Source organism: Carcharodon carcharias, chromosome 12 (assembly GCF_017639515.1).
Source record: "Carcharodon carcharias isolate sCarCar2 chromosome 12, sCarCar2.pri, whole genome shotgun sequence".
NCBI classification, from domain to species: Eukaryota; Metazoa; Chordata; class Chondrichthyes; order Lamniformes; family Lamnidae; genus Carcharodon; species Carcharodon carcharias.
In genome coordinates, this window is record NC_054478.1 from 50,004,278 (window position 1) to 50,029,963 (window position 25,686).

At 42.2% G+C, this 25,686-nt stretch overlaps 1 protein-coding gene across 3 annotated transcripts in view; it reads left to right on the forward strand.

The window, feature by feature from the left end:
• Positions 1-16,262: 16,262 nt before the first annotated feature.
• The window catches only part of LOC121284922 (nck-associated protein 5-like), a 716,253-nt gene continuing 706,829 nt past the window's right edge, over positions 16,263-25,686 (forward strand). For all 3 annotated transcript variants that reach the window (XM_041200836.1, XM_041200840.1, XM_041200841.1), the window contains exon 1: positions 16,263-16,296. The gene's annotated coding sequence lies outside the window, so the exon portion shown is untranslated. The remainder of the gene's footprint in view (positions 16,297-25,686) is intronic.

A 25,686-nucleotide genomic window follows, 5' to 3' on the forward strand; every position in this document is an offset into this window, starting at 1 on the left:
TTGCTGTGGGTTTTGAATTATATGTAGGCCGGAGCAGGTAAGAATGGCAAATTTCCTTCCCTAAACAACATAAGTGAATCAGGTAGGTTTTTACAACAATAGATGATAGTTTCATGGTCACTACTACTGAGATTAGCTTTCAATTCCAGATTTTTTGTTCTATTAATTGAACTTGAATTCCACCAGCTGCAGTGGTTGGATTTAAACCTGTGTTGTCCTCAAAGCATATGTACATACATATCAACATACAAATTAGGAGCAGGTAGTAGGCCACTCTGCCGCTTGAGCCTGCTCCGCCTTTCAGTAAGATCATGGCTGATCTGATTGTAACCTCAAACCCACATTCCTGCCTACCTCCCGACAACCTTTCACCCCCTTGTTAATCAAGACTCTATCCAGCTCTGCCTTAAAATTATTCAAAGATTTTGCTTTCACCGACTTTTGAGGAAGAGAGTTCCAAAGACTCATGACCCTCTGAGATAAAAAAATTTCTCCTCACGTCCATTTTAAATGAGCGTCCCGTTATTTTTAAACAGTGACCCTTAGTTCTAGATTCTCCCACAAGAGGAAACATCCTCTCCACATCCATCCTGTCAAGACCCCTCAGGACCTTAAAGGTTTCAATCAGTCAACTCTTACTCTTCTAAACTCCTGTGGATACAAGCCTAACCTGCCCAACAATTCCTCATAAGGCAACCCAACTAATTCCTGGCATTAATAAACCTTCTCTGGTAAACCTTCTCTGAACTACTTCTGCCACATTTACATATTTCCTTAAATAAGGAGACCAGTACTATACACAATACGCCAGATGTGGTCTTACCAGTGCCCTGTACAACTGAAGCATAACCTCCCTGCTTTTATAATTAGTTTGTCTCACAACAAGTGATAACATTCTATTAGCTTTCCTAATTACTTGCTGCACCGGTATACTAGCCTTTTGTGATTCATGCGCTAGGACACCCCGATCCCTCTGAATCTCAGAGCTCTGCAATCTCTCACCATTTAGATTCTTTTTGATCCTTCCTGTCAAATGAACAAGTTCACATTTGCCCACATTATACTTCACTTGCCAGATATTTGCCCACTCATTTAACCTATCTATGTCACTTTGTAGCTTCCTTATGTCCTCTTCACAATTTACTTACCTATCTTTGTGTCATTAGCAAATTTAGCAACCATTCCTTCATCCAAGTCATTTATATAAATTGTAATAAGTTGAGGCCTTGGCACTGATCCCTGTGGCACACCATTCGTCACATCCTGCCAACCAGAAAAAGATCCATTTATGCCAATTCTCTGCTCCCTGTTTGTTAGCCAATATTTTATCCATGCCAATATGTTACCCCCCTACACCATAAGCTTTTATTTTCTGCAATAACCTTTGATGTGGCACTTTATCAAATGCCTTCTGAAAATCTAAATACAGCACGTCGACCGGTTCCCCTTTATCCACAACACATGTAACTCCTCCAAAGAACTCCAGAAAATTGATTTCCCTTTCACAAAATCATGTTGACTCTATCTGATTGCCTTGAATTTTTCTAAGTGTCCTGTTATAATATCTTTAATAATAGCTTCTAATATTTTCCCTATGACAGATGTTAGACTAACTGGCCTATAGTTTTCTGCTTTCTGTCTTCCTCCCCTTTTGAAGAAAGGAGTTACATTTGCTATTTTCCAATCTAATGGAAGTCTGGGGAATTTTGGAAAATTAAAACCAATGCATCAACTATCTTACTAGTGACTTCTATCTAGACTTGAGGATGAAGTCCATCTGGACCTGGGGATTTGTCAGCAATTTGTTCATTCCACTTCCCTGTTGCTTATAATTTGTGAGCTCCCCCCTCCCTTCTATTTCTTGATTTATAGCCATTTCCGTGTTGTTTCCTCTATAGTGAAGACCAAAACAAAATACCTGTTTAATTCATCCGCCATCTCCCTACTTTCCAATATCAATTCCCTGGCTGCACTTCCTATAGGTCCAATGCTCACTTTGTTAGCTTCTTTTGTATTTAAATACCGTTAGAAACTCTTACTATCTGCCTTTATATTACTAGCAAGCTTTCTCTTGTACCCTAATTTTTCTCTCCTTATTAATTTTTTTGTCATTCTTTGCTGTTCTTTATATTCTTTCCAAACTTCTGATCTGCCACTCATCTTTGCATAATTATATGCTTTTTCTTAAAGTTTGGTCCTATCCTTAACTTATTTAGTTAATCATGGACAGTGGGCCCTCCCCTTGGAATTTTTCTTTCTCATTAGAATGTATATGTTCTTTGTATTCTGAAATATCCCTTTAAATGTCTGCCACTGAACCTCTATTGACCTATCTCTTAACCTCATTTGCCAGTTCACTTTAGTTAGCTCTGCTTTCTTGCCCTCATTTAAGATTAAAATACTAGTCTTGGGCTCACTCATTTCTCCCTCAAAATGAATGTATATCATATTATGATCGCTACTCCCTAGGGATGCCTTCACTGTGAGTTTATCAATTAATCCTATCTCGTTGCTCAATGCCAGGTCTAGTATAGCTTTCTCTCTGGTTGGCTCCAGAACATGCTGTTCTAAGAAACAATCCTGAAAACATTCGGTGAATTCTTCATCTATGCTACCTTAGCCCATTTAATTTTTTCCGGGATACATGTAGATTAAGATACCCTCACGATTATTGCTGTACCTTTCTGACAAGCTCCCATTGTCTCTTCTTTTATACTCCGTCCTACTGTGTAGTTACAATTAGGAGGCCGGACATCACTCCTACAAGTGATTTTTTGCCTTTATCATTTCTCATCCCAACCCAAACCACTTCTACATCCTGGTTTCCTGAACTTAGGCCATTCCTCTCTAATGTGCTAATGCCATCATTAATTAACAGAGCCGCTGCTCCACCTTTTCCTAACTTCCTGTCCTTCCTAGATGTCATGTACCCTTCAATATTCAAGTCCCAATCTTTGTCATCCTGTAGCCATGTCTCTGTAATGATTATACTTACTTATTTCTATTTGTTCTATCGGTTCATCTGTTTTGTTTCGAATGCCTCATGCGTTTAAATGTCGAGCCTTTAGTTTTGTCCTTTTATTATTTTTGTGGCATCTAGCCTTATCTGCTGACTTACTTTTAGATTTGTACTCTCTGTCCCTTCCTGTCACAGTCTGTTTATCATTTCCCATATTAATACCTTTCTCCCTTGCCTTGTCTCTTCTTGGTTTACCACATCTACCCAAATTTGATCCCTTGCCTCCACTATTTAGTTTTAAACCTCTCTACTTGCCTAGTTATGTAGCTCACAAGGACACCAGCCCCACCACGGTTCAGGTGTAGACCGTCCCAACGGTACAGATCCCACTTTCCCCAATATTGGTGCCATTGCCCCACGAACTGGAACCCACTTCTCCCACACCATTCTTTGAGCCACACATTCATTTCTCTAATCTTATTTGTCCTGTGCCAATTTGCAAGTGGCTCAGGTAATAATCCAGAAATTATTACATTTGAGGTTCTGCTTCTTAATTTGTTGCCTAGTTCCCCATACTGACTATGCAGAGTTTCCTTCCTTATCCTGCCTTTGTCATTGGTACCTACATGGACCACAACCCCCAGATCCTCCACCTCTCACTGCAAGTTCCTCTCCAGCCCAGAGCAGATGTTCTGAACCCTGGCACTAGGCAGGCAACACAGCTGTCTGGACTCTCACTCTTTGCTACAGAGAACAATGTCATTCTGTCTCAGTATACTGTCCCCTAGTACCACTATATTCCTCTTGGTGCCCCCACGCCCCCACTTGAATGGCTTCCTGTACCACGGTGCCATGGTCAGTTTGCTCATCCACACTGCAGCTTTTGCTGTCATCCAATCTGAGAGAACCCCAAGCCTATTGGACAATTGCAGAGGCTCACATTCCTGCATTCCTGCCCTCTGGGTCCCCTTACCTGCCTCACTTGCAGTTACGGCTTCCTGTCCCTGACCATTGACCAAATCAGAAGACCCTATTCGAAGTGGAGTGACTGCCTCCTGGTATAAATCATCTAGATAACTTTCCCCCTCCCTGTGGGCCTCTGGATTACTGCTATCACTACACCACTGTCTTCCCCTACAGTATAAGTACCAATGCTAGGGCAAAAGGGTTGAGGAATGAGGAGTAAACTAACTTTGGAGGAGTGGAACTTGTGAGTATGGAGGCAGGAGCTCACTGAGTGATGTGAGGTAAGGAGGGTTTCAAAGGGAAGAAATCTTTTTGTTGGGAATAGACAAACAATAGACCTCACTGAGGGTGAAGGCAGGTTGGGGAGATGGGTAAATGGTCCATTGTGAAGCAAAGGTGCATGTTATCAATCAACAGCATGAAATACATTGTAGTTTAGTATTATAGCCCAATGTAATAGCTGTTTTTCACCAGTTTAACTAAGACCCCATACCTTCAATACATAAACACATATATTTCAGAAATAGCCTAAATGTAGGATTCATGATTGTTATAAAATTTTATTGGCAAACTCCCAAATCCTCTGCAATATTCTGAAATGTAGTGATGCATACAATTTGTATCTTGCTCAATTATTCAGCAAAAAAGAACCTATTGGCATTTTTGGTGAAGAATTTTAGTAATTATTGAAGGTTTCAGCATTATGGATTAAGTAAGTACAAATAGATTGCAGGTATTTTACTTTCTATTCATGCTGAGAATGCAAACTGGATATTGCTGGAATCAGGAGGAGTATATCCAAAGAGACTACTCTTGATAGCAAACTATGCTGTGAGTGGAGGGGTAAACTTCCTTCTGTTTGCTGCCTGACAGCTTGATCTGGAGTCCACCTCCAGTTGATTTTTTTCTCCTCTCTATGGTAGGTTATGTTTCTGTTCCATGCCAGAAATAAATCTGAAATTGGAGCTTTTTTGTTGTTGAGAAGAGCTGCGGGAATTCTTTAGACAGTTTCTTGAGTCTTCTGAAGCTGAAACAGCAATTTAATTGTACAAGGTTCTTGTGTCCTTTCTTAATACCACCTTGAGTAGAGGCGCTTTGCAGCCTATACTGTTCACAATGACTTTGGCCAATATTAGCCATTATCTCCAGCTGGCTCCTTGCTTTAAGATTTGAATTGAGTACTAAACTTTTCCACTTGACTGACAACTGCCTAAACTCTCTTCCATCATCTAAAGGCATAATGTTTATTCGAGACCTGATGCAAATATTGGATATGACCATCTTATTTTTTGGAAGGCAATCTTGCTTATGTTATGACCGGGTCAGGAGAGATGAACTGGTCTCCCTTTATTCAGCTCCTTGGTTGGTCACAACAAAGGTTTTTTAATTTATTTTCCCCATAGATGAATACTTCACATCTGTCTTCACCCAAGAAAATGAGGATGAAGGTATCGAACTCGGGAAGAGAGACTGCGAGGTTCTTCAGCAAATTGATATAGGGAGTGACAAGGTATTGGAGGTGTTGGCAGCCTTAAAAGTGGACAAATCTCCAGGTCTGAATGATTTGTGTCCCAGACTGTTGAGGGAGGCAAGGGAGGAGATCGCAGGGGCTCTGGCCCAAATTTTTAATTCCTCTCTGGCCACTGGGGAATGCCAAAGGACTGGAGAACAGCTAATGTGGTTTCACTATTTAAGAAGGGTTGTAGAGAGAAGCCAGGGAACTCCAGGCCAGTGAGTCTCATGTCAGTGGTAGGGAAACTATTGGAGAAAAGTCTGAAGGAAAGAATCCATCTCCACTTGAAGAAGCAAGGTTTGATCAGGGATAGTCAGCATGGCTTTGTCAGAGGGAGGTCATGCCTAACAAATTTGATTGAATTTTTTGAGGAGGTGACCAGGTATGTAGAGGAGGGTAGTGCAGTTGATGTAGTTTATATGGATTTCAGCAAAGCCTTTGACAAGGTCCCACATGGGAGACTAATAAAGAAGGCAAATGCACATGGGATACAGGGTAATATGATAAGGTGGATTCAAAATTGGCTTAGTTGTAGGAGACAGAGGGTGATGACAGAAGGATGCTTTAGTGACTGGAAGCCAGTGTCCAGTGGCGTACCACAGGGATCTGTGCTGGGTCCCCTATTATTTGTCATTTATATAAACGACATATATGACTATGTGGGGGGTAGGATTAGTAAGTTTGCGGATGACACAAAGATTGGCCGGTTGGTTAACAGTGAGATTGTGGTCTTGGGCTACAGGAAGATATAGACGGGATGGTCAAATGGGCAGATAAGTGGCAGATGGAATTTAACTCTGAAAAGTGTGAGGTGATACACTTTGGAAGGAGTAATTTGGAAGGAAGTATTCAATGAACGGCATGACACTAGGAAGCTCTGATGTGTGTGTCCATAGGTCTCTAAAAGTGGAGGGGCATGTTAGTGGGATGGTGAAAAAGGCATATGGGAAACTTGCCTTTATCTCTTGAGGCATAGATTACAAAAGTAGGGAGGTCATGTTGGAGTTGTATAGAACCTTGGTGAGGTCACAGCTGGAGTACTGTGTGCAGTTCTGGTTGCCACATTATAGGAAGGATGTGATTGCACTGGAGGGGGTGCAGACAAGGTTCACCAGGATGCTGCCTGAGATGAAGTTATGAAGAGAGGTTGGATAGACTTGGGTTGTTTTTGTTGGAGCAGGGAAGACTGAGGGGCGACCTGATCGAAGTGTACAAGATTATAAGGGGCATGGACAGGGTGTATAGGGAGCAGCTGTGTCCCTTAGTTGAAGGGTCAGACATGAGGGGACATAAGTTCAAGGTGAGGGGCAGGAAGTTTAGAGGGGATGTGAGGAAAAACATTTTTACCCAGAGGGTGGTGATGGTCTGGAATGCACTGCCTGGGAGGGTGGTGGAGGCGGGTTGCCTCACATCCTTTAAAAAGTACTTGGATGAGCACTTGGCACATCATAACATTCAAGGCTATGGGCCAAGTGCTGGTAAATGGGATTAAGTAGGTAGGTCAGGTGTTTCTTATGTGTCGGTGCAGACTCGATAGATTGAAGGGCCTCTTCTGCAATCTGTGATTCTGTGATAGTATGCCTTTTCCAATCCAAATGTATTTACTTTTTAATAAGGAGCCAATCAAACCGGTTTTCTTGAGCCAAAGAAAGAGCAAGTTTATTAGCTGCTAAACCTGAGGAAAATTAATAGAAGATGCAATCTCTCTCTCTCGCACACACATCAAAAGTAAGAAAAGTTAAAGTCCAAATAAAAGAAAAACGATTAAGCCCTTTGCTTGTCCTTGAGGTATAGAATGTTGAATGTTGCAGCCATTTGAACTTAGCTGGTTCCCTTTAAAATCCTGAAGTTGAATTGAAGTACAGGTAACTTCACTTTGCTGGAGACAATTTCCTTCCTTTTAATTCTATGATCTGTCTACCAGAAAGCAATGAGTTTCTCCTGAGGTTCTTTCCGATGGACATTGACTGTCTCTTGGGTTGGATTTTTACATTGTAGAAATAAGGCTTTTCTTAACTTAAGAAAAAGAACGAGATTCCTTCCTTTGCCCTTCAGCAGGTTTTCCAAATGACGTTGATGACTTCTCTATGTGACTGGCTTGGAAAATCCAATTCTTAAAACCTTCTGTCTATATATTCCCTAAAATCAATTTAGTTAACATGTCATGAAGTCATTGTTGCAGAACAAGTAACCGCATTTTGATTTTTCATCTAAGAATCTATTGATACATTTCAAGATAGTAGAAGCCCATAGGAGATGGGATTATTTCATTCTCTACGGCAGGGGTTTGAGTATCAATTGTGTGTATCTGGTTGATTAGCAGTTCCCATTGTCTATACTGTTGATTAAAATTTAGCACTTTGCATTTTTAATCTCTTCCTTAGTTAGAGTGTTGGGTTTTGATGTCTGTAGGTTTCCTTTGAATTGTCTCTCTCTTCACACTTCCTTTCAGAGAGGATTCTTGTTTGCTTTTCACACCTTCAGCTTGGAAGGTGGCCTTACATTTCAAAGCAGTTTGCTGTCTCATTTTTTAAAGTTCCAGATTTTCAGTCAATTGAAAGTTTTTAAAAAACCATTTTTCAAAAATAAAGAGGCATTTTCATGACACTTACAACAATGTCAAGCTTGGTTATTTTGATGCAGAGAGATTATGGAATCCAACCTAGTTTCAGTTCTCCACTCTAATCCATAACATGGAAACAGGCCATTCGACCGAACCAGTCCATGATGGTGTTTCTCCCTTTACATCAGTCCTAATCCCACTTTGCCACTCTGTTCTATACATCTTTGCTGTCTTTTCTTTCAACTACCTATCTTACCTATTGAATGTTCACAAGCCTTGGCTTCAATCATTAGCAATAGTGCATTTCATAGTTTTGCAAGCCTCTATGTTAAAAAAAAGTTTCTCCTGCTCACCATCCTAAATCTTTTATGTTTTATCTCGTCCATGTCTCCCTGAGGCCTCTCAATCATTAGATAAGGTACCACACATAAGGCTACTTAATAAGATAAGAGTCCATGGTGCTGGGGGGTAGTATATTTGCATGGATAGAGGACTGGCTAACTAATAGAAGATAGAACGGGGCGGGGGGGGGGTGGCATTTTCAGGATGGCAACCTGTAACTAGTGGAGTGCCACAGGGATCAGTGCTGGGGCCACAATTATTTACAATATATATTAATGACTTGGATGAGAGAGAAATGAATGTACATCGCTAAGTTTGCAAATGACACAAAAATATGTGGGAAGGCAAGTGGTGAGGATACACAGAGTCTACAGAGGGATAGAGACAGGTTAAGTGAATGGGCAAAAACGTGGTAGATGGAATATAATGTGGAACATGTGAGGTTATGCATTTTGGCAGGAAGAATAGAGGAGCTGAATATTATTTAAATGGAGAAAGACTGAAGAAAGCTGCAGCACAGATGGGTTTGGGGATCCTTGTGCATGAATCACAAAAAGCTAACATTCAGGTTCAGCAGGTAATAGGGAAGGCAAATGGAATGTTGGCCTTTATTTCAAAGGGAATGGAGCATAAGAATCGGGAAGTCTTGTTAAAACTATACAAGACCCTAGTTAGACCACACCTAGAACACTGTGAACAGTTTTGGTTCCCTTATTTAAGGAAAGATATACTGGCATTGGAGGCAGCCCAGAGATGTCGAAGGGTCATGAGGACTCGAAACATCAACTCTTTTCTTCTCCGCCGATGCTGCCAGACCTGCTGAGTTTTTCCAGGTAATTCTGTTTTTGTTGTGAAGGTTCACTAGGTTGATTCCAGGGATGGAGGGATTTTCTTATGAGGTGAGGTTGAATTATCATTGGAGTTTAGAAGAATGAGAGGCGACCTTATTGAAACATATAAGAATCTTAGGGGGCTTGACAGAGTAGATGCTGAGAGGTTGTTTCCACTTGTGAGAGAGTCTAGGACCAGAAGGCATAATCTCAGAGTAAGGGGGGGCCTACTTAAAATAGAGATGGTTAGGAATTTCTTCTCTCAGAGAGTAGTCAACCTGTGGAATTCTTTACCGCAGAGGGCTGTGGAGGCTGGGTCGTTAAGTATATTCAAGGCTGAGTTAGACAGATTTTTAATCAGTAAGATAATCAAGGGTTATGGGGAAAAGGCAGGAAAGTGGAGTTGAGGATTATCAAATCCGCCATGATCTCATTGAATGGCGGAGCAGACTCAATGGGCCAAATGGCCTAACTCTGCTCCTATGTCTTATAGATATAGCCTGTTCTTATCTACTGTATTCATAATTTTAAGAACTTCTATTAATTCGCCCTTTAATTTCTGGAGAATGGTAGGCCACATCTCAATGGATGTACTTGCTTCTAGTCCTAGATAGGGTGCTAACTGAGCTGGGAGGTGGGAACTCCTGGTGTTGGAAGTTCTCTCCTGCTGCACTTCTCCACAATAAAATTTGGTTTGTGGTGAGTGTGTAGAAGTTCTGTATCTTTCACAAAAAGCCATAAAATGCCAGAAACAGCAGAAAAGGGCCCAACTGGAGCCCTGGTGTTTCCCAGTGGGTCTGTCAATCTTCCATTGGAATTACAGTTGGAGACCTGCAAAACCCTTGCAATTTTTGGGGCCGGAGAACTGCCTCCATCTGAGTACACCTTGGTATTGTGGGCTTCATAAAAGTTAGATAAAAGTGGAGCATGCAGGTAAGGTAATTTATAATGAGCATAGGCAACTGATTCACAGTCATCTTGGAAAGTCATAAAGAATCATGGAACTAAAAGTCTAAAATAATGCTATTTCACTTAGTCAGATAATGCTATAGGACATATAACGTTCTTGTTAATAAAACTTGTTTCACTTAAGCGTGACTAACACCATGCAAGATTGATTTGTGTGAATAATATAGCTCACGTTTAATATAGCTCTACCTAAGATAGCATACTTCAAAGTGACAAAATATAAAAGGAGTCAAGGAAAGAGTTGTTTCATGCTGGTTTCTCCTGCCTGGAAATTTACAAGCTTCTGCCAATCTGTAAACTTTGTCAATAGCAATTCACCACTAATTGATCTCAGGAACTCCTAATTGCAGTAATTGGATTTTGTGGCATAAGAGAACCACTACTGGTCAAACACAGCTGGATCTTTCATGCAAAACAATACAACGTGCAATAACTGTCACTGTTATAAAATCTCACATTAGCTGAACAAAAACATGATGGATCAGCTAGTTCTCTGCTGAAATGCAGAATGGACATTTGTTTACGTCTGCTTTTGCTCAGTGGTGGCACTATTACCTCCTGAGTCAGAAGTTAGAGATTCAAACCGCATTTGAATCCAAACTGTTGGAGTCGGGCGTCATGGTGGCCGGGAGGGGAGATAATATGTCGAGAAGGCCAAAAATTGGTTTTACGCTGTTGTGAAACCAGTTTGCGATCGCCCGCTCCACCTGTCAATGGTGGGCTGTGTTACCCGCCTCTGTTTGTCGGGAATGGCATTTTAATAGATTTGCATCTAATTATTGTCCTTCTTGCCCGGATCATCCCCTCACATCAAACCTACCGTCCACATCTGTGTAACTTCAGAATGGTGTGCTTCACGACTGCCTTTAAAAGGTTTGTGCCTGACGACCTGAACTTCAAGGGAAACTCAGAGGTGAGCGCACACAATGTTGCGCAACGCTTGCGAGCAGCGCTCGTAGAACATCAAGGAAGAGGCACCGCGCATTCACGGGGGGCACAGGCAAGTCGCTTTTTCCCTGCTGGCTTTCAGTGTGGTCCTGGGGCAAGGGCTCCAATGCAGGTCAGACCGGGGTGGTGGGGGTGGAAGGAAATACTCAAACACATGTCAGGGAGTGGTGGAGGGCTAAGCAGCACAGCCAGACTGAAGAAAATACTCAAGTACATGCCGGGGAGGGGATTGGGGTGCAGGGTGTGCGGATGAAAGAAGCAACCACGCACTTGGAAAACTTTGTCAAAAGTGAGCATTCTTCTGCAGCTGAGACCATTCAGCAGCAGCTCCATTGACATACTTGGAATCGGGCCACTGAAGCTTTTCTGCCCACTCGAGCAATGCAAAAGCATGGCAGTGCCAACTAATGTTCCAGAACTTTTCACCCCTCAGGCGCAGACTGCAAGTTACTGTGCGGATTAGGGGGCAGCACAGCAACTGGCCAACTGGACAGGTTGTACAACCCTCTTGTGAAAGGCCATGGCGCAGGCACTGGTGGAGGTGCTCAGAGCATTGCCTTTATTAAAGTTTGGACCAGTATCCCTCATGGCAACAGTGCAGCCTTGCAGTGCAAGTTCGGGGAATGCATGTGTCTGAGCTGAGAGCGCAGTATGCAGTCCAGTGGGCGAAACTGCCACCAGTCGGTCAGGTGGAGTGGTGCGGAGTTGGGGGCAGTGGTTTCAGACAGCCAATGAGCGCATTACACACTGGCCATCCAAGTGGTGGACAGCACTGTCCTCCATGTGTGAAGGGACATTCAGACTTAACCAAGAGAGGTTCTTCGAACACATATGCTAACCCAAGCACTGCTCTCTTTGATCATGCAGAAGGAGAACATCAGGATCATGGAGCCTGGTGATTCGGCGGTATGCCTTATGGCTTACAGAGACCAGAGAAGAAGAGAGAGCAGCAGAGGTGCCTGGCTCAGCAAAGGGAGTGAGCACCTAGCCAAGCTGTACAGTGACAACATTGGCATCTACCCAGCAATGTGGAAAATTACTCAGGTATGTCCTGTACACAAAAAGCAGGACAAATCCAACGGGACCAATTACTGCCTCATCAGCCTACTCCCCATCATCAGTAAAGTGATGGAAGGGGTCATCAACAGTGCTATCAACTGGCACTTGCTTAGAAATAACTTGCTCACTGACTCTCAGTTTAGGTTCCACCAGGGCCACTCAGCTCCTGACCTCATTACAGCCTTCGTTCAAACCTGGAGAAAAGAGCTGAACTCCGGAGGTGAGGTGTGTTGAGAGTAGGCAGAAAAGCTTCACTGTTGACATCAAAGCTGCGTTTAACAGAGTATGGCATCAAGGAGCCCTAGCAAAACTAGAGTCAATGGGAATCAGGTGGAAAGCTCTCCGCTGGTTGGAGTCATATCTAGCACAAAGGAAGATGATTGTGGCTGTTGGAGGTCAGTCATCTCAGCTCCAGTACATCAACACAGGAGTTCCCCAGGGTTGTGCCCTCGGTCCAACCATCTTCAGCTGCTTCATCAATGACCTTCCTTCCATCATAAGGTCAGAAGCGGGGATGTTCGCTGATTATTGCATGATGTTCAGCACCATTCACGACTCCTCAGATATTGAGGCAGTCCATGTCCAAATGCAGCAAGATCTGAACAATATCCAGGCTTGGGCTGACAAGTGGCAAGTAACATTCACGCCACACAAGTGTCAGGCAATGACCATCTCCCATAAGAGAGAACCCAACCATCACCGCTTGATGTTCAATATACTATCACTGAATCTCCCATTATCAACATCATATGGGTTGCCATTGAGCAGAAATTGAACTGGATTAGCCATATAAATACTGTTGCTGCAAGAGCCGGTCAGAGACTAGGAATCGTGCGATTAGTAATCCACCTCCTGACTCCCCAAAGCTTGTCCACCATCTTCAAGGCACAAGCCTGGAGTATGTAGGAATATTCCCCACTTGCCTGGATGAGTGCCGCTCCCAGAACACTCAAGAAGCTTGACAACATCCAGGGCAAAGCAGCCCACTTGATTGACACCACGTCCACAAACATTCACTCCCTTCACCACCGACGCACAATAGCAACAGTGTGTACCATCTACAAGATGCATTGCAGGAATTCACCAAGGCTCCTTCAACAGCACTTTCCAAACCCATGACCACTACCATCTTTAAGGACAAGGGCAGCAGAAAGATGGGAACACCACCACCTGGAAGTTCCCCTCCAAGTCACTCACCGTCCTGACTTGGAAATATATTGCCATTCATTCACTGTTGCTGGGTCAAAATCCTGGAGCTCCCTTCCTAACAGCACTGTGGGTGTACCTACACCACATGGGATGCAGGGGTTCAAAAAGGCAGCTCACCACCACCTTCTCAAGGGCAATTAGGGATGGGCAATAAATGCTGGCCCAGCCAGCGATGTCCACATCCTATAAATGAATGAAAAGAAAGGTTATTACGACAAAGTCCGGAGGAGTGAATAAATTCCTTTCTTTTCCGCTCCTGCAGTTGGTTATAACAATGTTTAAATTTTTAGAAAATTGTGATTTTTCAATTCAATATGTACCTGACACATATGTAAAGCTACATGAAGAAATAAGGCAGCCAGATCTCTTGAGTTAACAAGTAAAGAGTTAGTTTTATTGTTAAAAACTCAATCAGGTAAAAGTATAAAGCTAACTAGAAAGGTAAAAACACGTCCCAAATCCTGCAACATGCACACACACGTACACAGTAGCATGTAAAAACAAAACAAACTACAGGGTGGAAGCGGTGAAATTGATAAGAAGTCAAGTCCATAAGAAATCCCAGTGATGCTGTAGCCAATGTAAGCTGGCTGTTTTTCTGGAGACAATCTCTTTAAAATCCATCTTTTTTCAAAGTGGATGCTATGACATTTGAAGTTCCTTTCTATCAAAATTCTCTGTGATATATTCCAAAATGTAACAGAAAGATGGTTCCGACCCTTAGAATAGCATGGAGAGAGAGAGATGGTGTTACATTCTGCAGTCTTCTTCTTGATGTTACTGGTGCATTCTGCAGACTCCTTTTGCTGTAACAAACAGACAAGCTTATAATCATAGCTTTTCACAAATGAGGTTCCGATCATGTGAAAGCTGACTATTGGCACACATTTGAGGGTAATGCATATTAATGAAAGCACTTTGATTTTCCATTGGCAAAGCTATCAAGATGCCATTGAAACAGAGAACTCCCAACTTATATAATGAATTTCAGTAGTTCCTCTTTGTATCTGGCAGTTTCTGGAGTCAGTATGTCTGGTCGCTTAATGTATTGCAGAGAGTTCAAACAATGGTAGGTGTGATGTCCATCAGGAGAATTGCCTGGACGTGCCCCTGGTGATCCACTTTCAGAGGCTTCCAGAAACTTAGCTAATTTGTAGGTCAGATGACTTCTGCAGCTATTTTAAAACACAGCGTCATTACATTTCTAGCTGTTTCTTTCCTTTATAAAAGCAATCCAGGGCATTATACCTATTGATGAAACTAGCGATTAATATTTCACATTGCGCACAACACATTGTCGTGAAAATGGTACAGCAAGTAATTAGGAAGGCAAATGTAATGTTGGTCTTCACTGCAAAGGGGATAGAATATAAAAGTAGGGAAGTTTTGCTACATGGGCATTGGTGAGACCACACCCAGAGTACGGTGTACAATTTTAGTCTTGATATTTAAGGAAGGATTTACTTGCATTGGAGGCATTTCAGAGAAGATTCACTAGGTTGATTCCTGGGATTGTGGGGTTGTGCTATGAGGAAAATCCTTGGAGGTTGGACCTATACTCAGTGGAGTTTATAAGAATGAAAGGTGATCTCATTGAAACATGTAAGATTCTTAGGGGGCTTGGCTGGGCAAATGCTGAGAGGATGTTTCCTCTCATGGGGGATCCTAGAACTAGGGGGCACAGCTTCAGAAAAAGGGGTCTTGCCTTTAAGACAGAGGAGGAGGAGGAATTTCTTCTCTCAGTGGGTCATTAATGTTTGGATTTCTCTACCCCAGAATGCAATGGATGCTGAGTCATTGAACATATTCAAGTCTGAGTTAGGCAGATTTTTGATCTACAAGGGAGTTAAGGATTATGGGAGTGTGGTGGCAGGCAGGAAAGTGGAGTTTAGGGCACAGGCAGATCTGCCATGATCTTATTGAATGCCGGAGTAAGCCCGAGGGGCCAATTCTTGTTCCTATTTCTTTCTTATTTTGGGATGTATGTTCACTTTCAAAGGACTTGAAGCCCAAACTTTCCAAACATGTATATATGAAGTTACGCTTTTAAGTAACCACAATAGAAATTAACACCTCTAATTATAAATTCTGCTGCAAGGAACATACTTTCTGTAGAAATTGATTGAATAAAGATTCCTCAGTAAACAGCTGTCTGTGTGAAGTTACTGGGGGGTTTCTCAATCGCAGTTATTAATACAGTAAAGCACAACACAAATGCACGTGAGCACAACATTGCTGTGCGTGCTTCAGAATTCAGAATGGCACAGGAGCTGCTGCTTCTCTGAAGATTTGAACAGGAACTAAAGTAAGTAGTCTGAGACAATTTTCTTCAGACTTCTTTCAGCTAGTTATGTTGAGTTCCATGAATTATAGCTGATTGTTCGATTGAGAATGTAAAAGGATTCATCAATTTAGTATTTTCCATTGTTATTATCAAGTGAACAAGTAGATTTGGTTGTAAGAGCAGCAGAAAGTAAATTGTGAGACTATGTTTTGCATATTTCAGCTGATATTTGTTTAAATGTTCCCCTTTGACGGAAATGTAATCAGTACTGTAAAGGAGTAAGCAATGGTAAAATAAGTTTCTTAATCCTAGAATGCTTGCAAAGATTGTTGTCCAAGCTCGCAGAAAAGCATTTGATCATGTCTTGTCTACACTGAGCTTTTGTGCTGTGTTGGAAATAGGATAATGTAGAGTAGTGTTGCAGTGCACGCAAACTGCCTCAATAAATCACACTGTTACATATGCATTAAGAGGTGGATAAACCTGTTTATTTACATTATTGCAGCAACCTCAGATATTTGTGACAGCATTTGGAAGCTGCTATGCTGGCATCCTGCACTAGACATCAGTAAACAATTTAACTTGTCTGTCTGCTTAGCCCGACTTCCAATGGATAAATGTACACTTTAGCATTTGTTTGGATTCAGCTCAGATGTAAGGCATTTTTGTTATCTTACAGCGACAGCAACTTCTTAACCAGTTTATATTTCAACTCTTTCTTGGACTCGAACTCAAGTTCTGTCGAAGGGTCATGAGGACTCGAAACGTCAACTCTTTTCTTCTCCGCCGATGCTGCCAGACCTGCTGAGTTTTTCCAGGTAATTCTGTTTTTGTTTTTGTTTTTGTTTTGGATTTCCAGCATCCGCAGTTTTTTTGTTTTTATCTTAATTGCTTTGGTGTTTTGTGATTGTGGGGATTTCTCACTGTTTGTTAACTGAGAAATTCCTCTTTGAAATTCAGTGCTGCTTCCCTGATGGCTCAGTGGTTTTATGCATTCAGCAGGGAGGATGAAGCCATGGCAGAGTTAGTAATGAGTACTTTGTCTGACTATTTCGTAGAATGCAATAGCGAAAGAGGAGGAGCCAATTAGATAGGATAACTCTGGATAACAAAATGGTGCTGAAGAAGTTGGTGAAGTTTAAAACACGAAAGGCACTAGACACTGAAGGCATGCGTTCTGGAATGCCGCAGAAGTTGGAGGAGGACCAGCTGAGGATCTGACTGCAATTATTAAAACATCTTTGAATATGGAGTTGTTCAACAGGTTGTTATTATCTTTGTCCAATGTTGGCTTGATGTCTTCCTCTTTTAAATCCAGTAACTAAAGAAATAAAGGCCCTGAATGTCCCCAGCGGATGTCAATCTCCTGCCAAAGCTTTATCGGGAGATTTCTGGAACTCTTGGAGAAATCATGTGCATAGTCTTTTTCAGTTAATTATTCTATTGTTCAAGGGAGAACTATGCAAACTTCAGGGCTAAGTAGTTTCAAAGCTAGATGCAATTATTAAATCTTTGAATTAATAGCAAAGCACCAAGAAAGGAACGAAGAAGTTTAAACAACAAATTGATAGCGTTGCAGATCGACAAAGTGTTTGAAGTTTTCTTGTCCGTGCAGTAGTCAGTATGAAACTGTAAAATGTGTCATTTACAAAAATAAATCATGACCAGGAGCAAATGGGCAAAAAATTTTGAAAATCAGCTGTTCTGCCCATCCATGTAATTCTGCTGCAAACTCACCAAATTTTACGAGGGCAGGCTTGAAATTGGCTTGAAGAATTCAAACCAATCAATCCTTGCATTATGTTGGGATGGACTTCAGTGGTGCTGGAGAAAAAACATGAAGACATGGAGGAATTCAGGGTAGCTGAAGCAATTAAATCTAACTTCCTTCATGCCACATATTACCACACAATGCCACTGCAGGAATTTAAATAAATGCTCGATTCTGCATGCTTTACCTATAAGAATGATGACTCATCACTTTACATGTCATGCCCTCACTGTGAAATTAATTGGGTAAAAGGAAGGTTGCACTATTGACCAGAAACTCCATACCACCATTCGCAATTTCACTGCTTTGCAGGTTGCTCTGGGCTATGAGGAGAGGTGATCGAATGGAGCCTGCACCTGTGAGCATTATGATTATGAAATGGATGCAGAGATGCAGAGACCTGGGTGAAAAGAAGTGTAATTGTTCATTGTTTTAGTGCAGTGCAGACAAGCAACACCAGATGTATGAGGATGGCGTAAGACAGAAGAGCATGACATATGGTGACAGCAGATATCCTGGTAGGAGTAGCAGCAGCAGCTTTCTTTGCAGGAAAAAGTAACTCAAGTAACTGCAAAAGAAATGCAGCAAGGTGAGGAATAGCTACCCTAAGAAGTTTGCATTTGCACAAGAATGACACATAGGACATGCAGTGGGGTATGGGAATAAAAGGAAATCAGCTGTCAAGGAGAGGTTAGCAACTGCTTTATATGGGATTTCAAGGTAGATAAATGGACTGCTAGACTTTGCTGCATCTTTATCCAAAGAAACGTTAGTGTTAGTAGGGTCTGGTACATAAAGGGTTAAAATGGAACTGAGTACCATACGCTCAGACAATGATGTAGGAAGACATATGACCCAGAACCATGGTCAGCCTAGAGATGGACAGAGTTGGGTGAAGACCTAGGATGGAGTCAGCTCCATACCTGTACCTTCTACAGTCAGTATATACATAGTTATGAGTTGTTAATAAAGACTTGCTGTTACTCATTCCTTTGAGGAAGAGCTGAAGAAATCCCTGAAAACGGCATGAAAGGCATTTACCCTATTTTCCCCAGTTTTTCCTAGCTTTCCTTTCAGGGTTACAGCAGCTAAGTGGGGAACCCCTGTGGAAATTCACTTCCACAGTGCATGGCAAATGGTTGGCCGTGATGGAGGTCTTTCTGGAAAGGTTGCACATCTCAGTCACAGCCTTTACAGTGGGACCTCCATAGCCCACCCATTTCCGTTATCCACTTCATTATGGCAGATAAACAAGTTTCACCATAGTGAATAACTTGAAGAGGGAAGCATTGCTGGAAGTACTCGCTGAGTACTTAGTGAGTTGGAGCCTCCACAGGCACTGCTCCTCTGCCGTGCCGAGGTAGATGGCTCTGTTTCAGTTTCTCTACTGCCCAGGGTAAAACTTGTTATGTGTCACCCGCCTCACAAATCATCTATCATTCTCGGATCCCTGTTCCAATCTTACATTCCTGTTACCGACTACAGTAACCATGCTCACAGGCAGGAAACTCCTACATAGCACTCATTTATTTTATTGCTGTGGCTAGATATTGAAATCATCCTATTCTGTCCAGTTGACTAACTCCAGTTATAATTTGGAGTGAAATAATCAGTTTTCTGTGTGACTGCAGTTGTAGAATCCTGCAAAAGTTCATTGCTAATAATCCGTAACTTGGCCTTGAGCTAAATTGATCTGTTTTCTTGTGGGTTTTCTGCTGCTTTATACAGATGAGTCACACATTACATTTTTCCAAGCATTTTTCAACTCTTTGCCCATGTCCAATTTTTTTTTTACTAAGCTTAGTGAACACTGAAATGTTGGCCCATCTGTGATAAAGCTGGTAAAATTACCCATGGCAGCTTGACCTATATAAGCTCATAAATGAGTGCTTGCAGCCATTCTCCTTCCTTTCGTATTTATTTACCTGGATTATTTGGCATAATGAACATAACAGAAGAAACACAAGAAATAGGAGCAGGAGTAGGCCATTCAGCCCCTCAAGCCTGCCCCGCTATTCAATAAGGTCATGACTGATCTGCCCCAGCCTTCAACTCCCCGATATTTCAAAAATCTATTTATCTCTCCTTTAAATACTTTCAGTGATCTAGCCTCCACAACTCTCTGAGGTAGAGAATTCCAGACATTCACTACCCTCTGAGAGAAGAAATTCCTTTGCATCTCAGTTTTAAATGACTGTCCCCTTATTCTGTAACTATGCCCCCTACTTCGAGATTCCCCTCACTAATAGAAACATCTTCTCAACATCTACCCTGTCAAGCCCCCTCAGAAGCTTGCACATTTCAATAAGATCACCCTTCATTCTCCTGCACTCTGATGAATAAATGCCTAACCTTTTTAGCTGTTCTTGATAAGTCAACCCCTTCATCCCATGTATCAGCTTAGTGAATCTCTTTTGAACTGCCTCCAATGCCAGTATATCCTTTCTTAAATTGGGGCACCAAAACTATACACAGTAGTCCAGGTGCAGCCTCAACAACACCCTGTACAGTTGTAACAAGACTTCTCTATTTTTAAACTCCAACCCCAAGCAATGCAGGCCAAAATTCCCTGGCCTTCTTAATTACTTGCTGCACCTGCATGCAAACATTTTGTGTTTTATGCACAAGAACATCCAGATCCCTCTGTGCTGGCTGCACTTTTTTGGAGTCTCTCTCCATTTAAATAATGGAGCCTTTTGCTTTTTCCTACCAAAGTGCATGACCTCACACTTTCCTACATTAAACTTCACCTGCCTAGTTTTTGCCCAATCACTCAACCTGTCTACATCCACTTACAGATTCCTTATGTCCTCATCACAACATGCTTTCCCGTCTATTTGGATATATTACACTCTGCCCCCTCCTACAAGTCATTAATATAGATAGTAAATAATTGAGGCCCTAGGACTGATCCTTGTGGCACTCCACTAGTTACATCTTTCCAACCTGAGAAAGACCCATTAATCCCGACTCTCTGTCTTCTGTGTGCTAACCAATCCTCAATCCATGCTGATACATTACCTTCAATAATGTGAACTCTTATCTTGTGCAATAACCTTTTATGTGGCATCTTATCGAATGCCTTCCGGAAATTCAAATATATTACATCTACCAGCACCCTTTATCAACTCTGCTTGTTATATCCTCAAAGGACTCTAGAAAATTTGTGAAACATGATTTCTCTTTCACAAAACCATGTTGACTCTGATTGCATTAAGCTTTTCTAAATGTCCTGTTATTTCTTCCTTAGTAATGGACTCTAGCATTTTCCCAATGACAGATGTACGGCTGACTGGCCTATAGTTTCCTACTTTTTGTCTCCCTCTCTTCTTGAACAGGGATGTCACCTTAGCAGTTTTCCAATCTGCTGGGACCCTCCCAGAATCCAGTGAGTTCTGGAATATTTCTTGCATATCTCTGCAGCCACTTTCTATAAAACACTTGGATGCAGGTCATCAGGTCCTGGCGACTTGTCTGCCTTTAACCCTGTGAGTTTCTCAAATACTTTGTCCCTCGTAATAGAGACCGTTACAGGATCTTTCCCCCATAAGCTCCATGCTTATCTGATACTTTTGGAATGTTCACCGTGAAGGCCAATGCAAAATATTGACTTAAATTATCTTCCATTTCCCTATTCCCCATTATCAATTCTCCAGTTGCATCCTCCAAGGGTCCCATGCTCACTTTAGCTCTCTTTCTTTTTATATACCCGTGGAAACTCTTTGTTTGTTTTTATATTTCTTGCTAATTTACTTTCATAATCAATTTTCTCCCTCTTTATTAGCTTTTTAGTCATCTGCTGCTGGTTCCTAAAAAATTCCCAAACCTGCTGGCCCTAAACTAGTTTTTGCTGCTTTGTATGCCTTAGTTTTTGATTGGATACTCTCCTTGACCACCTTTGTTAACCAACGGTGGTTCATCCTTCTCATTGAGTCCTTCTTTTTGACCAGGATAGGTTTTTGCTGAGCTTTATGAAATATCTGCTTAAACGTCTGCCACTGCTCATCCACTGACCTTCCCCTTAGTTTATTTTCCCAGCCTGCTTTAGACAACTCTTTCTTCATACCTCTGTAATTGCCCTTGTTTAAGTTGAGGACACAGGTTTGAGATCCGAGTTGCTTGCCCTCAAACTAAATTTGAAATTCTACCATGTTGTGATCACTACCCTTTAGATGATCCATAACTATCAGATCTCTTATTAATCCTACCTTATTACACATTACTAGATCTAAAATAGTCTGTTCCCGGGTAGGTTCTGCAATGTATTGCTCTAAGAAACAATCCCTGATGCACTCTACAAATTTGTCTTCCATGTTACCCCTGCCGATTTGATTTGTCCAGTCAATAATCAGATTAAATTCACCCATGACAATTGTAGTGCCATTCTTACATGCCTCCAATATTTCCCAATTTATACTTTGTCCTACAGTGAGGCAACTCTTCGGGGGCCTATAGGCGACTCCCGCCCATTACTTCTTCCCCTTGCCATTCCTTATTTCCACACAAACTGATTCCACATCACGATCTATTGCACCTATATCACTACTCACCACCGCACTGATACCTTCCTTTGTTAACAAAGCTACCCCATCTTCTTTTCCTTTTTGCCTATTTTTCCAGAACACTGAATACCCTTGAATATTGAGTTCCCAGTCTTGGTCACCCTGCAACCACATCTCAGTAATAGCTATCAAGTCATATTCATTTATTTCTATTTGTGCTGTCAACTCATCTACCTTGTTACAAATGTTGTATGCATTCAGATAAAGAGCTTTAAGCTTTGACTTTTTACCACTATTATTCATTCTGGTTCTAATTTCTGCTGCACTCTTCTGCTTATATTTTCTGCCCCTTCCTGTCACACTTTGATTATTATTCGCCTCTTCGCTACCCTGCACCTCTGCTCTCTTGTTTATTTTTGATTTTCTAAACTTCCCTTCAATTGAACCTTCAATGAAGGGGAGTACCCTGGTTGATACTGAAAATTCATGAGTTATGAAGCCCAACTGTACTTGCTAATGTCCAGGGTATATTTTATCATATTTAATCTAGCATGGCAACACTGGTACAAAAATATAGGCTAGTAACATTTACTGAAAACATAGCAAAGATATTTCTTAAGGGGAATTGTGTTTGGATTTCGTTTTCAAACTTGAAGTAAATAGGTTGACATAAATGGGGAGTCACAGCTGTAAGATACAGAAGCAGAGATTTAGGTTAAAAATTAGAAGAGTTTTATTTATAATGTGCTTTTGATATTTCTTATTAAACATGTTATCAGCTTGTATGCCGAGGCTGCAGAAATTATGAAAGGGGCTGGATTAGTTCATTCTTTTGGTTATTATTCACAGCGTGGCCATTGTGACATTGATTGCCTTTAGGAATCGAAGAGGAATGTCTCAGTTTTTTTTCCCTGAATGGCCCAAGGGTTTTTTTTTGCTTTTCCATGGAATTTACATGATAATAAGTGGGACTGCACATTGGGAGACATTGAGCTGAGTTTTTCTGATTGGCTTCAATCCCAGCATTTACCTCAATTCTGGGTCAGAAATTTGGAAGTGGCTGTGGGGGGATGTCGGTCATGATGTACTGTCAGGCAGATAACGAAGAAGCCACCTGTGGAAGCCCTGCCCAATTAAGGATAGTAGTGGACCATTGAAGTGGGAGGCTTAATGCAAGAGTCCACAGCAATGTCCAACCGACAGCCCGACCAGGAGAGGTGGGCACTGCTGAGGCAGGCAGGAGACCATGAAGATCCATCAAAATAGAGGTGGTCTCTGCAGCATTGTGAAAACTTAAACTTCAGGCATGGCCAAATCTGCCAGCTTGTCATTATAGAGGGGGATCCCTCCACAGGATGGCTTATGGCTTGTCACATTGCAGTAGGAAGGTGCTGTGGGCAGTGAGATGGAGCATTGATGGACACCTGCCCTGCTGGTGGAAGTTACTTGCCAGGCTCTGGTCTATACATTAACCCTGCCGGTCAGAAGGAAGACCCTGGCTGCGCCATCAGCTTTTCCCCAATTGGCCCATTGATGGGCCTAATTAGCTATCAAACCTCCTTTGCAATAATTACTTTTAATCATCCATGTGGACTGAAGGTACAATCTAGATTATTTGTCTTCCTAATATTCTGCAGGAGACCAAGCTGGACTGAACATGAATAAGTTGGGTGAGGTTGGAAGAGCAGCAGATATTGGGTGCAGTTACCTCATGCTGATTGCTAACACCAGCATTGTGCAGGATCAATACAATTCAAGATGATAGTGGACTAGTGAAGTGGGAGGCTCAGTATGAGAACCCACAGCAATGTCAAACTGGCAGCCCCACCAGGAGAGGTAGGCACTGCTGAGGCAGGCAGGAGACCATGAGGGTGCATCAAAGTAGAGGTGTTCTCTGCAGCATGCTAGCATTATGGAGGGGAGCCCTCCACAGGATGTCAGAAACATAATCTGCTTGTAAGACTGTCTGATGAGACAACAGTGGCACTTTGAATTTGGATGATTTATTCTTAAATTTCAGACAGACATATGAAATGAGAGACAGGAAAATAATGGTCAGCCCATCAAGCCTGCCTCAAACAGTCATGATGCAACTAAACGGCCCATGGAGGCAGTTTGGAGGCAGGACTGGAAATAAAAAAGTTGGTTGGTTATCCGATGCACTTCTGCCTCCAAGCAATCTTGTTGGGGACAGGATTAATGATAGCAGCGACTACCTGCTCAGCACTAGTGGCGAGCGTCCCGACATCATTGTGGACTTGCGCGATGTTTTGGTCGGCGGGCAAGCATGGGAGTCAGCAGTGTACCCGCTGACAATTAACAGGCCTATTAAGGCCATTAAAGTCACAATTGAATGCACCTTTTCACTGGTTGGCGGGCAGGCGAATCTGCCAGGCGGCCTTTGGATTTTTTATTAAACCTCATCCACGGGTGGGATGAGGTTTCCAACAGGAACTAAAAATAAAATAAAAATGTTGAAATATCATTTATAACATGTCCCTGCCCATGTGAGAGACTCACATGAGGGGACATGTTTTTAACATTTGTAAAATCTTTATTTGCGTTTTTAAAAATCTTCAGCTCCCTGAGGCAGCTCTGTGTCTCAGGGAGCTTTCAGTGCATCCCCCTGCGCGCTTGCGCAAACATCCACACTTGCCCTTCTCCCTCCTCCCATTGATTTCACACTGGCTGGCCAATTAATGTCAGTGCCCGATCGCAGGAGATGGTTGACTTCATGACCACCCCCGGGCTCACCCGTTGTGCCCACCTGACGATGCTAACATCCTGCCCCATGGGAAATTTATAATTCATACAGTCTGCGGTTACCTGTTACGTTATGTTTAAGTTACGTTGATTCTCATTTGTGCTAAATGAAACTTAGAGAAAGTAAAACCGTGTTTCGTAATTCCTTCATTTAAGGTTTGTTCAGTTTGGTTTACAGATCCCCACAGGGATCATAACACTGTCAAAGACTATTTAGTGAAGGCTCAACCTTGATGCAGTTCATATTGCAATGGAACAGAGATGGAATAAGATCACTGCATAAGAGGATTCACCTTTGTTCAGATGGTCCAACCATTTCCAGAGCAAAGAGATACTAAGAGATTAGACTTGGGTAGAGAACGTAAAATTTGCATTGATTATGCTATTCTTCAAATTACAAAGGACAACCACATTTAGGGATGATTTCCCAAATAGATACAAGTGGCCACAGGTATCAAAAATTGCAAGTTTGCGGCCCTTAACTTTCCATCTATTAAACTCAATGGTTGGAAATTTTAGACAATATGTCTTTGAATATGTCGTTGACAGGGCCCTCAACCGTGTCCAGCCCATCTCCTGCGCATCCACCCTCACGCCTTCTCCTCCCTCCCAGAAACATGATAGGGTCCCCCTTGTCCTCACTTATCACCCCACCAGCCTCCGCATTCAAAGGATCATCCTCCGCCATTTCCGCCAACTCCAGCATGATGCCACCACCAAACATATCTTCCCTTCACCCCCGCTATCGGCATTCCGTAGGGATCGCTCCCTCCGGGACACCCTGGTCCACTCCTCCATCACCCCCTACTCCTCAACCCCCTCCTATGGCACCACCCCATGCCCATGGAAAAGATGCAATACCTGCCCCTTCACTTCCTTTCTCCTCACCGTCCAATGACCCAAACACTCCTTTCAAGTGAAGTAGCATTTCACTTGCATTTCCCCCAACTTAGTCTACTGCATTCATTGCTCCCAATGTGGTCTCCTCTACATTGGAGAGACCAAACG